This window comes from Protopterus annectens, chromosome 3.part1 (genome assembly GCF_019279795.1).
Source record: "Protopterus annectens isolate FY-2018-M chromosome 3.part1, PAN1.0, whole genome shotgun sequence".
In the NCBI taxonomy this organism is placed as follows: domain Eukaryota; kingdom Metazoa; phylum Chordata; order Ceratodontiformes; family Protopteridae; genus Protopterus; species Protopterus annectens.
Genome location: NC_056732.1, coordinates 1868066351 through 1868084684, shown reverse-complemented (window position 1 = coordinate 1868084684; position 18334 = coordinate 1868066351). Strand labels below are relative to the sequence as shown.

The following is an 18334-nucleotide window of genomic DNA, read 5'->3' as shown; positions in this document are numbered from 1 at the left end:
GGAAAGATGTGGTTCCGAAAATCCCAAGGAGCCTTGCCTGACACATGTGGTGAGTTTCCCTCCAGAGGCAGAGGAGGGAACAATAACAGATGTCGCCCTAGTGGTGGAGGGGGTCCGCAAAACCAGGGCAGCAGAGAATTTTTCTCTGACAAGCCCTTCCAGCATCCCTGAAGGGTTGCCCAGCTGCTCACCTCTGGAGGCAGTCGGGGGAAGATTATTGCTGTACCCAAGAGCCTGGCAAGAAATAACACAAGACAAATGGGTACAGTCCATTATATCCGGAGGCTACAGAATTACCTTCGTTCACGCTCTTTTATTGTCAAACAAGTCCCTTCCAGATGTTCCACCCAATCTAAGGGATCAAGCAGTTCAGGAAGTTTCAAAACTGCTAAGAAAAAGGGCCATCCAGCAAGTCCCAGCAGACCAGCAAGGATCCGGAATTTACTCAAGGTTCTTTTTGGTACCAAAAAAGACAGGGGACTGGAGACCCATTTTGCATCTCAGCAGACTAAACAGGTCTGTACAAAGAATGAAGTTTCGGATGGTCACACTTCAGTCCATTTTGCCCTTCCTGGGTCAGGACAATTGGATGTGCTCCATAGATCTTCAGGATGCGTACTACCATATCAAAATAGACAGGCACTCCAGAAGATTCCTGCGCTTCCAGCTGGGAGCCAGCCATTATCAGTTCAGAGCTCTGCCCTTTGGTCTCACCACAGCCCCCAGGGTGTTCACCAAATGTATGGCAGTAGTTACCGCTCACCTGAGATGGCAAGGATTCCAGGTGTTTCTGTATCTAGATGACTGGCTCCTCACTGCTACCACCAGGCATCACCTTCTGCAAGCCAGAGACTATACTATCCAGACGTGTTCCAGACTAGGTATCACTATAAATTTCAAAAAATCTGCTTTGTTGCTTTGTCAGTCTATCATCTTTATAGGAGCAAACTTAAATAGAAGGGACAGCTCAGCCAGCCTTCCACCAGATAGGGTGTCAGCCATTCAGCAGCATGTCCAAGTCTTGTTGCAATGCAAAAGAATTCAAGCCAGGTTTGTCCTTCAAACCCTGGGTCTCATGGCAGCAGCAATCATACTAGTCCCGCTGGCATGTTTTCACATGAGGATCCTCCAATGGCTTCTTTTTACCCAATGGTCCTTCCAGCAGCTTCCCATGTCTCACATGATTATCATCACAGAAACATTTATTTATTTTATTATTTATTTTACATTTGTTAACCGGGATGGTCCGACTGGATACATGTCCTTTTTCAGCGGAGGCCCGGGGAGAAAAGCTCCAACAGAGTTACATTGATAATTAGGTACAGTAAATGAGCTGAAAGAACTTAACAAAAACATAGGCTATTTGCATGCAAGTACAAGACTGCCATTACTATTTCTGAGATTACTACAAATGTAACATTAATAACATATTAGCAAGGACGGTAGGCAGTATAATGACATAGAGTTAGACAGGATACATATTTCTTTATCACAGTATACAAAGTACTTATCATCTTAGCTAGTTGTTTATGTTTTAGTTAATGGCACAGAGCTAGTCTGGGTTTGAGCAAGGACATAGCCAGTGTGACTTGAAGTGGAGTTTTAGACTATTTTTGAATTGACTTAGAGAAGTTGCAAGCATGATGTTATTTGGGAGAGAGTTCCATATTTTACCAGTGGTGTTGGCAAATAGCGTCACCACCTAGGTTGAGAGATTTAGTTGTTTGGACAAGGAGTCTGTTTGCTGAGCGAAGGCAGCTTAGATTGGAGTAGGGAGTCATTAAGTTTTTAGTGCTGGGGTATTCTCAGGTTGTTTAAGGATTTTGAAGGCCTCTATGAGTTGGGACTGGTGAAGAAGGTGTGGGAATTCTATCCATCCAAGCTTTTCAGGTTAGTACAGTGGTGTGTTCTGTAGGGTAGGCCTGTATGAACCTGGCAATGTGATTATAGCAGGATGAGAGCTTGGCCAGATCAGATTTGTTAAGGTGGGTGAGGACAGGAGAGGCATATAGTAGGGTAGAGAGAAGGTGTGAACGGGCTGTGGCTGCCCTGGCATTTGGGGTAAGGAAGGCTTTAATTCTGTATAGGGTCCCAAGTTTCTTGTTGACTGACTTAATGGCTTGGTTGATATGTATATCAAATCTGAGTTTATTGTCAATGTTTACTCCTAATAGCTTTGTATAGGTGTCTGGGGAGATGATGGTCCCATTATTGGATTTTATAGTGAAGTTTTCAGTCGGAGATCTATTGGTTGGGTAGAAGAGAAGTAACTTGGTTTTGTTTGGATTTAAGATCAGGAGATGGTTGGCAAGCCAGTTTTTGACTTTGGTGAAGCTATGTTGGGTGGTAGTTAATAGATTTGCAAGAGAGGCATTGGAACATATTATAGTCGAGTCATCTGCATATTGAATGCAGGTGGCTTCAGGGATGACTGTTTGGATGTCGTTTATGAAGACTGAAAAGAGGAGAGGTCCTAATATGGAATCTTGAGGAACTCCTATGGTATTTGGTAGTAGGCAGGAGAGCTTGTTTTGCCACATTACTGCTTGTTGTCTCCCAGTGAGGTAAGCTTGAAACCAGTCAAGGGCTGGAGTATCTAGATACAGGGTTTTAAAGTATATAGAAGTAACTGATGGTTTACCATATCGAAGGCTTCGATAGGTCAAGGAAGAGAGCGGAGGATATTTTTTATTATTCGGTTAAGATTAATGTTTTCAGTAAAAGAGAGGAGGGCAGTGGTTGTACTATGATGGGGTCTGAATCCATGTTGAGAGTCTGTGAGTAGTTTATTTTGGGTTAGATAGAGCATTAGTTGGTTGTGCATGCACTTTTCCATAATTTTGGCAAGTGGTGATAGTATGGCTATAGGTCTATAGTTGGATAGTTCTGTGGATGAACCTCCTTTGTGGAGTGGAATAACATAGGATATTTTCCAAATTGAGAGGATTGAGGCCTCGGTTATGATTCTGTTAATTAGGATTGAGATAGGGTAGGCTACGACATCTGCAGCAATTTGCAGGTAATCAGTCGGCAGAAGATCGGCTGAAAGGGTGGTTGGCTTCAGTTTTTTCAAAAGGGATCTGATAAAGGATGTGGACACTGGCTGGAAGTTAAAAGAGAGTGGTGAGTCGGGTATAGTGTTTATAGAAGTGTGGGGAGGAGAAAGTTGGTTAGCTAATGACTGGATGGTTTCTGTGAAGAAAGTATTGAATGAATTGGCTATATCTTCTTGGCTCTTGTCAGATAATGATCCTGGGGTCGGAGTAGTGGATTTGCCTGGTTGGAGAAGTTTATTTATGCTTGCCCAGTACTTTTGAGGGTTATTCTGATGTTTATGTTGCAGATTGTAGAAGTAATTTTTCTTATCTGGTATGATGGCTTTTTTAGTCTCATTTCTAAGTTGTTGGAATTTGATACGATCTAGGGGTAGTTTGGTAGTGCGCCATTTATCCCACGCTTTGTCTCTAGTTGTTATTTTGGTTTTGGTGTCTGTTGTTAGCCAGAGTGCTAGTTGAGTTTTAATTCTTATTGAGCGTTTAGGGGCATGTGAGTCAAGTATAGTAAGGAATGAATTGTTAAATGATGACACTGCCTCATCAAGGGAAGGAACTTTAGTTTTGTCCAGTTACATGATTTGAGTTCAAGTTGAAATTTAGTTGGGTCAAAGTTTTTCTTGGATCTGATAGACCTATAAATAGGTAAGCTTGTACAGTTAATTTTGTCTTTCATGATGTATGTGAGCAGGTGATCACTAAGATCATTAGGGAGAGTTCCAGACATATAGTTCTGGGGATGACTGTTGGTGAGTATCCAGTCTAGTATACTCTCTTTTTGGTTATTGTTACCTGTACGTGTGGTAGATAATATTATCTGAGAGAATCCATGTAGGTTAACAGGGATGGGGTTGGACTGTGCTGTGCATTGGTTCCAGTCAATATTAACATCGCCCAGGACAATGGTTTCTTGAGGGTAGTTGTTGGCTATCCAATGTAGAATGACCTCTAGTGTTTCTACATTGTTCCCGGGGGAATATAGGTGACAATTAGGTTAATGCCCTTATGATTATTTAGTAGAATTTTTAGAGCTAGTATTTCAGCGTTAGAGACCTGGGGTGGTTGTATAGGGTTAGTTATGATGTTAAGTGTGCTATTATGTCAGGCTGGTATTTCACCTTCTCTTTTCTTTACCCTATCTGCCCTAAGTATATTGTAACCAGGAGGCAGGATCTCATTGTCTTTGGTTGATGGCGGAGCCATGTTTCAGATAGACACATTATGTTGGGGAGGTATGTGGCTAGTACAGCATGCAGGCTATGTATCTTATTGTTTAGGCTTCTAATGTTTAAGTGGCATATTAGGAGGAGTTGACCAGTCGGTGGGAGAGTGGTGGGCTGGTAGGATTTTGAGTTAAGGTTGGGCCTGGATTAGGATGGATGTCCCCATCTTTGGTTATGTTTTTTTCTTAGATCGCTAGTAGTCTAATAACTTTGAATAGTAGTTTTAGTTCATATTTGGATTTTGGTGTTGATTGGAGTCGTTTTTTTAGAAGCAACTCGTTGGAATTTATAATTTTTGCGGTAGTGTACTAGTGGGCAAGTTGCACAGTCAGTGGAGGTAGGGGGTCTTGGTTTGGCATTTTGGATAAGAGAAACCTCTGAATGTGAGATTTTCATAGCTAGTAAGAAAGTATGGCAGAATTAAGAGTGGTAAGATAAGAGGAAGGAGTTTATAATTATTTATAGACATGTTATATGTCATCAATGGGTGGGGTCAATGTGCTTCAGAGGAATAGTAGTGGTTAAACAGTAAAGTGATGGGGGAATTGGAGAGGAAGTTGTGTAGGTTGGAGAGGAAGTAGGGGTGTGGCCTAGTGGCTATAAATGTAGACACAGTGGGGCGGGTGGGATAAGGGGCAGGGAGGGAGCGGCGAGCCAGGCGTGAGCAGTGAAGCGAGCGGGCTAACCAGTCCCAGTTTTGGTCCTATGAGTGGGGTAAATAGTCTGATAGTGTAAGTAAGCAGATTGGAGTACAGGCTTGAAATTCAACATAAACATATACAGTTGTAAAATGTCTGATACAATTCAACATAAATAGGCATTTACAGTTGTAAAACACTTACTGGAGAGACACTGAGCCTTCATGGGGCCTGTAGCAGAGTGGATTGTAGTTTTACAAATGGTGCCTGCCACAGGTAATATTTATTAACTCTGGGATTGTCTTAAGGTAATAAACAGGGAAGGGGAGGGGAGAACAAGGGTGTGAGCAGGCAGTTCTTTGTACTGCTGCTAATGAGCCAAAGCAAGACAAGTATGTGTTAAGAACAATCACAAAGCACCTTGCATGGTGGATGGTCTCCTCATCAGTTCCCCTGGCAGACTATTTGTACTCCCCCCTCCAGTTGCTACGGTGACCACGGATGCCTCCCTGATCAGGTGGGGGGGCATTATCAGGGCAGAACAGTCCAGGGTACCTGGCAACCTCAAGAGTACCATGTGCACATAAACGTCTTGGAGATGAGGGCTGTGCTTTTAGCGTTGCAAGCTCTTCAGGACTCTTTTCCTACCGGGACAATTGCAATTCAAACGGACAATATGTCAGTCGTATGGTACATCAACAAGCAGGGCGGAACAAGGTCCTACCCCCTATGTCGAGAAGCACTCAGACTCTGGCAATGGGCAATCTCTTCCCAACGGTTTCTGACCGCAACGCACATCCCTGGGAAATCCAACGTCATAGCAGACAGGCTGAGCAGAGCTATTCTCATGCCTCACGAGTGGTCTCTGAATCGAGCAGTAGCGGACCAAATCTTCAGCAAATGGGGACAACCTTGCTGCGACCTCTTTGCTACCCCCTTCAACAGCAAATGCAGCAACTTCTTCTCTCTCCTACCACATCCAGAGCATTTCCCCAGAGACACTCTAGTCCATGATTGGTCTCAGGGACTCCTGTATGCTTTCCCTCCCTTTCCCCTAATTCCCAAGCTGATTCAGAAAGCTACCGTATTGGGTTGCAGAATGATCCCCATTGCTCCGTACTGGCCTCGACAAATATGGTTTCTGTTCCTTCATCGTCATCTTGTCGAGTGGCCTTGGACTCTGGACCCAGCTCCAGACCTCCTGATCCATCAATCGGGTGGGCTGCATCATTCCCTACAATCTCTCAACCTCACAGCTTGGTTGCTCCACTTCCAACCCTAGCCAGGCTTCCTAATATCTCCCAATCGGTGCGTGAAATCATTTTATCATCGCACAAGTCTACCACTAGAAAAACTTACGCTAGTAAGTGGAAACGTTTTTCTTCCTGGGCAGAGGCCAAGAATATAGACCCCTTTTCAGCCCCTGTTCACCACATCCTGGAATTTCTTGCGGAGCTCTTTCATTCTGGGTCCGCTTCCGCTACAATTAGAGTACAGTTAGCTGCAATTTCAAATTTTCACATTGGCCTTTCAGAAAGTAGCATAATGTCTCATAAGCTTTGTAAGGCCTTCCTCAAAGGAACCACTCTGCTCAGGCCCCCGATTAGGGATCCTCCACCTCTGTGGGATCTGAATTTGATTCTATCCTCTCTAATTTTGCCACCCTTCGAACCTGCAGCTTCCTGTCCTTTGAAGTTATTATCTTGGAAAACACTTTTTCTGGTAGCAATTACTTCAGCGAAAAGAGTTTCCGAACTGTAGGCTCTTTGTATATGTCCCCCATACCTAGTGTTCCACAAAGACAGGGTTGCTCTTAGGATTAACCCTTCCTTCCTTCCGAAGGTCTCTTCCGAGAATAATTTGAACCAGTCCATTGACCTTCCTGTATTTTTTCCTAACCATTCCAACAGGGCAGAATATAAATTACATCATTTAGATGTTCACAGGCAACTGCGCTTTTATTTGCATAGGACCAAGGACTTCAGAAAATCGGATCAGCTTTTCCTCTCTTATGCAGAGGGCAAACAAGCCTACCAGTATCAAAAGTAACTTTATCTAAGTGGCTAACTTCTATCATAACCCTTATTTATCAGCTGAGGAAGAAAGAATTGCCTGTTAAACCTAAGGGCTACTCCACCAGAGCATTAGCCACTTCTGTTGCATTTCAAGCCAGGTTGCCCATGGAATCTATCTGTGCAGTGGCCACTTGGGCAAATCCTCATACTTTCATCTCCCATTATAAGCTGGACGTGGTTTCCAGGAGCAGAGCTGATTTTGGTTCCACTGTTCTGAACAGTCTGTTCCACTGAGCCACCCAGGATATTAGGTGCTAGGGACGCTGTCCCAACCAGCAAGAATGAAGGCGAGATAGACAACTTAACATAAAGAAGTTATGTACCTACCATAACGTTCCATGTCAGTTGTCTCCTCTCGCCTTCTTTCTTGCGTCCCACCCTCCATCCCCCTATCCTACTCGACCGAGAAAAGTTTCTCTATGGATCTACACTGGCTGAGTCGTCTCTGACTATCCCGCTCTACGTAGTAGTCTCTATAGTTGGGCTTAGGTATGATAGGATAGGATACCTTCATTACTTTGTCTAATGTTAGTCTCACCAAACGAGATCTGGGTTTCTAGCGCCAGGCATCATGGGATATAGGGAGACCTCGAGCCAGTAGATCTTGAGCTTTAGAAGATGGCCGAGTCGGAGCAGAAGATCGGCTCCGAACCCAACCAGCAAGAAAGAAGGCGAGAGGAGACAACTAACATGGAATGTTATGGTAGGTACATAACTTCTTTTTATTTACTATAGTAATAAATTAAGAATTTCTGCAGGTCAAGTAATATACTGTTCACACTGTACATCCTTAAATAAAACAAGTCTCTGTGGCTCATTTTAATTAGGCTTTTTTTTTTCCTTTTAAGTCATCAGCAGTGGAAATTTCCCTGAGATCCAGAGTCTGCAACCAATCCATGGAAAATACCAGGATTCTGAATGTGACACACTTCTTCCAGATAAGATGTCAGTCACAAGACAAAATGCACTGCAGTCTGAAACCAGAACTGATAACCCTAAGGAAAGTAATGAGAGGTTTATCAAAACAACTGAACAAGAAATGCATCTGCAAACTGAAGCAGGGAAAGTACCATGCAGCTGGCCTAATCACAGCAACAATGTAACATTTTGTAGTAACAACTTAACTGATCGAGTTAGTCACAGATGGAAAAAGCAGACGACCTTGGCACCAAATGAGCAAGTGTTCAATGAAAAGAAACTGCATAAATGTGCCACAAATGACAAGGGTTTTACAGACCAACAAAATGGAGGAGTAAGCAAGATTATTCGTACTGGGCAGCAGCCCTTTAAATGCACAATGTATGACAAAAGTTTTACTTTGAAGTCTACCATGAAAAAAGATCAGTTTCTCCACAGTGAGAAAAGACTATATAAATATGTCACACAAAACAAGGACTTGATCCCTAATCATTTGGCAGTGCTTAAGACTATTGGCAATAGACAGAAACCATATAAATGTGCCACACGTGGCAAGAGTTTTACAGAAAAGGCTAGCATGGTAAAACATCACAATATTCAGAGTGTGATCTCTCAGGGTATTAAAAAACCTAAACAGCTTGAAGAAATTCAACAAAGGCAGAAGCCCTATAAATGTACTACATGTGCTAAAAGTTTTAGATGCAAAGTCACTATGTTAAATCACCAGAGCATTCACACTGGGCAGAAGCCATATAAATGTAGTATGTGTGACAAGAGTTTTAGTGACAAAAGCAACATGAGACGTCACCAGAATATTCACATGGAGCAGAAGCCATATCTGTGCATAATTTGTGGCAAGAGTTTTGCGCAGAAGAAATACTTTGTGGCTCACCAGAGTATCCACAGTGGGAAGAAACCATACAAATGTCCAGAGTGTGATGAGAGTTTTCGCTACAAAAAAACTATGGTACGTCATCAGAGCATCCACACTGGTGAAAAACCCTATAAATGCACCATGTGTGACAAGTGTTTTAGTGACAAAATCACCATGCTGCATCATCAGAAAATTCACGTTGGTGAGAAACCCTATAAATGCAGTATGTGTGATAAGAGTTTTATGTCCAAAGATTCTCTGTTAAGTCACCAGAGCAGTCACACTGGGCAGAAACGATATCAATGCACCATGTGTGACAAGAGCTTTGGATACAGGAGTACCATGGTAGCTCATGAGAGGGTCCATACGGGACAGAAACCCTATAAATGCCAACTGTGTGACAAGAGTTTCACACAAAAGCAACAAGTGACAAGACATATGTATATCCATGGAGGGCAAAAACCCTATAAATGCCCAGTGTGTGATAGGAGTTTTGCAGTGAGGACTCAGATGACAACACATATGTATATCCATGATGGCCAAAAACCTTATAAATGCCCAGCGTGTGACAGGAGTTTTACAGAGAGGACTCAGATGACAAGGCATATGTATATCCATGGTGGGCAAAAACCCTATAAATGCACAGTGTGTGACAAGAGTTTTACACAGAGGTATCGGATGACAGCGCATATGTATATCCATGGTGGGCAAAAACCCTATAAATGCCCAATCTGTGACAAGAGTTTTATACAAAGGTATCGGATGACAAGACATATGTATATCCATGGTGGGCAAAGGCCCTATAAATGCGCAGTGTGTGAAAAGAGTTTTATAAGGAAAAGCCAAATGATAAGTCATCAGCGTATGCATAATGAGCAGGCACCCTATAAATGTGTTATATGTGAGAAGAGTTTTACAGTTAAGAGAAGTCTGATAGTGCATCAAAGCATCCACAGTCAGTAGTGTACATGCATCGTATGTGTCAAAGGTTTTTTAAGAAATAAGTTTGACAGTGCATCAAAGTATCTACACTGGGGAAAGGGTGCTGCAAAGAGCAGTTTTGGCTAACATCAAAGATTGAAGCAGTACTAATTTCATGAACTTTAATCATACTTTGACTTGGGACCGGGGTCCATTCCCATCATGGTATTACAAACCCAAAAGACTTAGAAATTAAAACAAGGGAAGGGTACAAAAAAAAGGAAGCATGAACATGGGAAAGAAAAGTGGTGTCTGGTTTGTTGCAATAGTTATGCAAAGGAGAAAACCAAACTAATTGCAAAAAGGGGCTCTGAAGATATTTGAAAAGAAATACAATCAAAGGCATCTGGAAATGGGAAAGTTTTACAATACAAAAAAATAATATCATGGGGGCGAATATAGAAAACAGGATTAATCAGGTATACATTAAACAAGTAGAAACTGAAGTGAAGGGTTTAATGTGGAGACTTCAACATAGGCAGTGCCACAACATGAAGGAAGTATGGGTCATCTGATTAAGGAGCAGCAGGGGGATTGGGGGAAGAATTGCCAAATGGCGATGCTCTGGAGCTTTCTTTAAGAGACCTATGTAAAAGTCAATTTCAAGTTGCACAGCAAAAGAAGGAGTGAAAGACAATGCAACTCTGACACAGGTAATGTTACATCATGCTGGGCCAATGGGTCCCCTTATGGAGGAGTATCGTATGGAACAGGGTGTATCTGAAGAGGCTATGGCACAGGATGGTGGTCTGGAATCTTCTTTGGAAGACTCACAGGAAAAAGCAAAGAAGCTGCTCTAAGTTCAGAAGAAAATGATCTAAGGGAAAACATGTTTAACTTAATAGAGATGGATTAATATATTATGATATCAGACAGAACTAGATTACAGATAGTAAATAAGACTCAAAATGTCAGAAAACTAGTAAAACAGATGAACACAGTGAGAGAAACTCATGTGATATAAGAGGAATAAATAGGGTGTACTACCGTGCAGCTAAACTAATAATGGATAAAATGTTACTACAAAAATGTAGAGTAACAAAGGAGGGGAAGGAAAGGAACAAGTCGATTGCCACCATGGAAACCTGTGGATAAAATGTTACTACAAAAATGTAAAGTAACCAAGGAGGGGAAGGAAAGGAACAAGTCGATTGCACCATGGAAACCTGTGGATAAAATGTTACTACAAAAATGTAAAGTAATCAAGGAGGGGAAGGAAAGGAACAAGTCGATTGTCACCATGGAAACCTGTGGATAAAATGTTACTACAAAAATGTAAAGTAACCAAGGAGGGGAAGGAAAGGAACAAGTCGATTGTCACCATGGAAACCTGTGGATAAAATGTTACTACAAAAATGTAAAGTAACCAAGGAGGGGAAGGAAAGGAACAAGTCGATTGTCACCATGGAAACCTGTGGATAAAATGTTACTACAAAACTGTAAAGTAACCAAGGAGGGGAAGGAAAGGAACAAGTCGATTGTCACCATGGAAACCTGTGGATAAAATGTTACTACAAAAATGTAAAGTAACCAAGGAGGGGAAGGAAAGGAACAAGTCGATTGTCACCATGGAAACCTGTGGATAGAACAGTCTATAAAGCAACTAAAACAAGAAGCATCACTATTAGAAGAATACAGAAAAGGGAAAAGATCACCAAAAATCCTTAGAAAGATAGATGTGATAAAAGCAACACACAGTGTCAAAACAAACTAAAATGTATCATATATTATTTCCTGTAATAAACAAAATATATGCACACAAGCAGAACAATTTAGAAGGTATACAGATTATAAAGAAAATGCACAAAGTAACAAATTCATTGGTGACCCATAAAGGTTTTATAGAAAACTGGGAAACAAAGCAAAAAGAATAGAAACACAACTACAAAAAAACCCCAAAAAAAATGGACACCTTTTGCAGAAATTTTTATGAAGATCCTGTTGAATGTAACAAAGATGCTGAATGGATAGAAAAAATAAAAGAAACAGTAAAGCACTATATAATGTAAAACATATGAAGTAGAATGCAGTAATAGCCAGAGACAGTGAGGCAAAAAATTAAGAAAAATTCCTAACTGTAAAACACCAGACCAAGATGCAGTACCTAACTTTAGGCTAAAGGTAAAAACATTATACACAGATATTTATCCCTGAGTAAGTATTACTTGTAAGTGGATCCAAAACAGATAACAATCTGGTTAACTACAGGAAAAACCTGAAGAGTGAACCTGCAAGCCATCCTAAGAACTGTAGATCAATAACCTGCCTTCTGACAACATACATATTAAATACTGGAAATGACGTAGACAGACTTTATAGCAATTTAGGGGGACAAAAACAACAAAAAGGTCAGAAAGAAAGCTGTATGGACCAATTGATCATTTTCTGCTAGGTAAAGTTGTAATGCAGAGCTGTAAAAGGGAGAAACATGGCATGCATAGATTACTGAAAAATTGACAGTATCCCTCATTTGTTGTTAAATGCTTACACATTTAAAAAATATACCCTGCACTGATCAGTTATAGTACAGTAACAAACCCCATTTGTACCATCCATGACAAATGGTAAATTATTATCCCCGGATAAAAATTCAAAGGGGGATATTTCAGGGTGACTCTTTGCCACCACAACTGTTTTGCCTTGTCCTTAACCCATTAAGCTGTTTACTTAACAAATTAGGCTATGATTACAATTTGGCTCCCAGAAACCAGCCTTGTTTAAAAGATGTCTCCTTTACTGTTTGTGGATGCCTTAAAACTAAATAGTTCAACAAATGAAGTGATGAAAACAGTACGACTAAGTAAAGCTTTCTCAAATAATATGAGAATGACATCTGGACTTGAGAAATATGCAAAAAGTAACATTTAAAAAAGGAAAGCTGCAGCACTAAGAACATATTAACCTTGGACAGGAATCTGATATAAAATAAATTGAGCAATAGGCAGCGAATAAATAGGAACAGATGAAGGGCCTGCAAGAAAACATGAACAAATGAGAATAAAGCTTAGTAATGAATAATTCAGAACATAAAACTAATATTAAAAACTGCCCTGACATCTAGGAGTAGTGTCCAAGCTATAAAGCACTTTGCTCTTTCTCTTCTAACTTACAGTTTTGGAGTGATTGATTAGCCCCTCCAAAAAGTTGGAAAACATTTGCAAGAAAACAAGAAAAACATTTCATGTTTAACAAATTATATATAAAAGTCAGTGTATACCAAGACTGCATATTCCTTACTCTGAAGGGGGTGTGGTCCTCCTCAAATTTGATATGTCTGGATTTGCATTTATGGGAATGCATGCTTATCTCCTGACTTCTTCAGATCCGAATGCAGTGAAGGCTTTAAAACATGAGGAAAAGACGTCTGACATCTTTGCTTAGTTTAGTAGAAGTATTTTGGTGTCAAGCCAGAATGGAAATCAGACCAGAAGTAGACAGAAATCAGACAACATCTGAATGTGCCAATAAACAAAAGAAAAATATAAGGAAAAGACTCAGTAAAGAAGACAGAAAAAAAAGGAAAATTCACAAATTTAGTGGCAACTACAGGCATCTGGAACAGCCTCGTGTTGACTAACATTTGATACAGGAATGATTTAGGAGAAGTGAATTGAAGCCAGAAAGTAAAAGGTCAATAATGACTACATAGATGTTGTTTTACAAAATCCATTGAACATGTGGGAGGAACAGAACTGGGGTCTCGTATCTTGTTGCTGGGTGTGATACACTCGTGGCAGAGGGCCTATATAATAAAAGGCACAATAGTGTGGCAAGACTGTTGCACTGGAGACTGTACAAATACTACAGTATAGAAGTAGCTAAGAAGCACTGGAGACTGTGCAAATACTACAGTATTGAAGTAGCTAAGAAGCACTGGAGACTGTACAAATACTACAGTATAGAAGTAGCTAAGAAGCACTGGAGACTGTGCAAATACTACAGTATAGAACTAGCTAAGAAGCACTGGAGACTGTACAAATACTACAGTATAGATGTAGCTAAGAAGCACTGGAAACGTGAATCACAAAGCATTACAGAGACTGAAGTTTATACCACATAGGTTCACCAGTTACCAACAGGTCAAATATAGATGCAATAAAACCAGATGTACTAGTCCTGGAAAAGAAGGCAAAAGTAGCACTGATCATTGAAATACCCAGTGATTGATTTACAGTGTCTTGCATATAGAGAGATACAAAGTCATAAAATACCAGGATTTGCAAGCTGAAACCTAGAGAAATGTGGAAGAAAGATACCCAGACAATTTCAGTAGTAGTAGGAGCTACAAGCTTAATAAAATACAGTTTGCAATCATACTTAAATATGCAACCAATACATGTAAGCCCATGTATATTACAGAAGAACTACATTGTGGGTGCTGAGAAAGCACTCTTGGTTAACATCAAAAGACTGAAACAATACTAACTCTGTGAACTGTAATTGTACACTGACTTAAGAATGGGTCCATTCCTGTCATGATATTAGAAACCCAAAACACTTGGAGAAATTAACCCAGGAGAAGCATTGGGAATGTGAACTACAAAGACTTACAGAAAATGAAGTTCTAATCACATGGGTTCATCCAATACCAACAGCTGAAGTAGAGGCAAGAAAACTGTATATAATAGTACCTTTATGTAATAGTTACAAAAACAAGGGCAAAGTTAATCCATGAAACAGCTAAACCTAGCAGTTAATGCATTACCCATAATAGTACCTTTATATAATAGTTACAAAAACAAGGACACAGTTAATCCATGAAACAGCTATGCCTAGCAGTTAATATACCTTACCCATAATAGTACTTTTATATAATAGTTACAAAAACAAGGACAAAGTTAATCCATGAAACAGCTACACCTAGCAGTTAATACCTTACCCATAATAGTACCATTATATAATAGTTACAAAAACAAGGACAAAGTTAATCCATGAAACAACTACACCTAGCAGTTAATAACTTACCCATAATAGTACCTTTATATAATAGTTACAAAAACAAGGACAAAGTTAATCAGTGAAACAGCTACACCTAGCAGTTAATACCTTACCCATAATAGTACCTTTATATAATAGTTACAAAAACAAGGACAAAGTTAATCCATGAAACAGCTACACCTAGCAGTTAATACCTTATCCATAATAGTACCTTTATATAATAGTTACAAAAACAAGGACAAAGTTAATCAGTGAAACAGCTACACCTAGCAGTTAATACCTTACCCATAATAGTACCTTTATATAATAGTTATAAAAACAAGGACAAAGTTAATCCATGAAACAGCTACACCTAGCAGTTAATATCTTTCCCATAATAGTACCTTTATATAATAGTTACAAAAACAAGGACAAAGTTAATCAATGAAACAGCTACACCTAGCAGTTAATACCTTACCCATAATAGTACCTTTATGTAATAGTTACAAAAACAAGGACAAAGTTAATCCATGAAACAGCTACACCTAGCAGTTAATACCTTACCCATAATAGTACCTTTATATAATAGTTACAAAAACAAGGACAAAGTTAATCATTGAAACAGCTACACCTAACAGTTAATACCTTACCCATAATAGTACCTTTAAATAATTGTTACAAAAACAAGGACAAAATTAATCAGTGAAACAACTACACCTAGCAGTTAATACCTTACCCATAATAGTACCTTTATATAATAGTAACAAAAACAAGGACAAATTTAACAGCTACACCTAGCAGTTAATACCTTACCCATAATAGTACCTTTATATAATAGTTACAAAAACAAGGACAAAGTTAATCAATGAAACAGCTACACCTATCAGTTAATACATTACCCATAATAGTACCGTTATATAATAGTTACAAAAACAAAGACAAAGTTAATCTGTGAAACAACTACACCTAGCAGTTAATACCTTACCCATAATAGTACCGTTATATAATAGTTACAAAAACAAGGACAAAGTTAATCAGTGAAACAGCTACACCTAGCAGTTAATACCTTACCCATAATAGTACCTTTATATAATAGTTACAAAAACAAGGACAAAGTTAATCCATGAAACAGCTACACCTAGCAGTTAATACCTTACCCATAATAGTACCTTTATATAATAGTTACAAAAACAAGGACAAAGTTAATCAGTGAAACAGCTACATCTAGCAGTTAATACCTTACCATAATAGTATATTTAAATAGTAGTTATAAAAACAAGGACAAAGTTAATTAGTGAAACAGCTACACCTAGCAGTTAATACCTTACCCATAATAGTACCTTTATGTAATAGTTACAAAAACAAGGACAAAGTTAATTAGTGAAACAGCTACACCTAGCAGTTAATACCTTACCCATAATAGTACCTTTATATAATAGTTACAAAAACAAGGACAAAGTTAATCAATGAAACAGCTACACCTAGCAGTTAATACCTTACCCATAATAGTACCTTTATGTAATAGTTACAAAAACAAGGACAAAGTTAATCCATGAAACAGCTACACCTAGCAGTTAATACCTTACCCATAATAGTACCTTTATATAATAGTTACAAAAACAAGGACAAAGTTAATCAGTGAAACAGCTACACCTAACAGTTAATACCTTACCCATAATAGTACCTTTAAATAATTGTTACAAAAACAAGGACAAAGTTAATCAGTGAAACAACTACACCTAGCAGTTAATACCTTACCCATAATAGTACCTTTATATAATAGTAACAAAAACAAGGACAAATTTAACAGCTACACCTAGCAGTTAATACCTTACCCATAATAGTACCTTTATATAATAGTTACAAAAACAAGGACAAAGTTAATCAATGAAACAGCTACACCTATCAGTTAATACATTACCCATAATAGTACCTTTATATAATAGTTACAAAAACAAGGACAAAGTTAATCAATGAAACAACTACACCTAGCAGTTAATACCTTACCCATAATAGTACCTTTATATAATAGTTACAAAAACAAAGACAAAGTTAATCAGTGAAACAGCTACACCTAGCAGTTAATACCTTACCCATATTAGTACCTTTAAATAGTAGTTATAAAAACAAGGACAAAGTTAATCGGTGAAACAGCTACACCTAGCAGTTAATACCTTACCCATAATAGTACCTTTATATAATAGTTACAAAAACAAGGACAAGGTTAATCAATGAAACAGCTACACCTAGCAGTTAATACCTTACCCATAATAGTACCTTTATGTAATAGTTACAAAAACAAGGACAAAGTTAATCAGTGAAACAGCTACACCTAGCAGTTAATACCTTACCATAATAGTATCTTTAAATAGTAGTTATAAAAACAAGGACAGAGTTAATCCATGAAACAGCTACACCTGGCAGTTAATACCTTACCTATAATAGTACCTTTATATAATAGTTACAAAAACAAGGACAAAGTTAATTAGTGAAACAGTTACACCTAGCAGTTAATACCTTACCCATAATAGTACCTTTATATAATAGTTACAAAAACAAGGACAAAGTTTTAATCCATGAAACAGCTACACCTAGCAGTTAATACCTTACCCATAATAGTACCTTTATGTAATAGTTACAAAAACAAGGACAAAGTTAATCCATGAAACAGCTACACCTAGCAGTTAATACCTTATCCATAATAGTACCTTTATGTAATAGTTACAAAAACAAGGACAAAGTTAATCATTGAAACAGCTACATCTAGCAGTTAATACCTTACCCATAATAGTACCTTTATGTAATAGTTACAAAAACAAGGACAAAGTTAATCCGTGAAACAGCTACACCTAGCAGTTAATACCTTACCCATAATAGTACCTTTATGTAATAGTTACAAAAACAAGGACAAAGTTAATCAGTGAAACAGCTACACCTAGCAGTTAATACCTTACCCATACTAGTACCTTTATGTAATAGTTGCAAAAACAAGGACAAAGTTAATCAGTGAAACAGCTACACCTAGCAGTTAATTCTTTACCCAGTCCTGGTCATGTTCATGTTCAGGTTGAGACCTCTAGTGAAAGTGCAAACTTCTTATTACCTATCCCTAATTTTTTTCTTCTTGTCATATGCCTTGTGTTCTTACTCAAAGGCTAATACAATGCCAATATCTCCCCTTCTAGAAAATGTTATAACTTCTGTAATATATTACTTATTGTATCTCTTTAACTCCTTACAAACCTTTCTGTAGTAAAATGTCAGAACACTAAACATCTTTGGTACAATGTTTCCCTTCTACAGTATAAATCCACTTCTTACAAGAATTTAGATCTAACAGAACTGTACAGACTTACACATTGTGAAGTAAATACAGTATATGCCTCTCTTGTAATTGTTTGTTTTTTCTGAGAAATGTAACAATTGTTTTTCTAAGAGCTGTCTAAAATTCACTTTTAATATAACTGTATTGTGATGCAGCTTTTCTCCCCGATTCTTCACTGAAAATAGCTTTTGCCCAGTCAGGCTTTCCTAATCAGCAAAGACAAATGAAAGTATATTAAGAGAACTAGAGCACTATAGGATAAAAGCATCTGGATAGATGTAGTAGTACGGGGATGAGGAGCAGCTGGGCTTATTAATGCAAACAATGTAA

At 38.7% G+C, this 18334-nt stretch overlaps 1 long non-coding RNA gene across 1 annotated transcript; it reads right to left on the bottom strand.

Moving 5' to 3' along the window:
- Positions 1-15678: 15678 nt before the first annotated feature.
- Positions 15679-18099, bottom strand: LOC122798787. The gene is made up of 3 exons (XR_006364303.1): positions 16496-18099; positions 16075-16332; positions 15679-15817 (listed from the first exon to the last, which is right to left on the bottom strand). It is a non-coding gene; the product is annotated as an uncharacterized LOC122798787 (long non-coding RNA).
- Between the last annotated feature and the right edge of the window lie 235 nt (positions 18100-18334).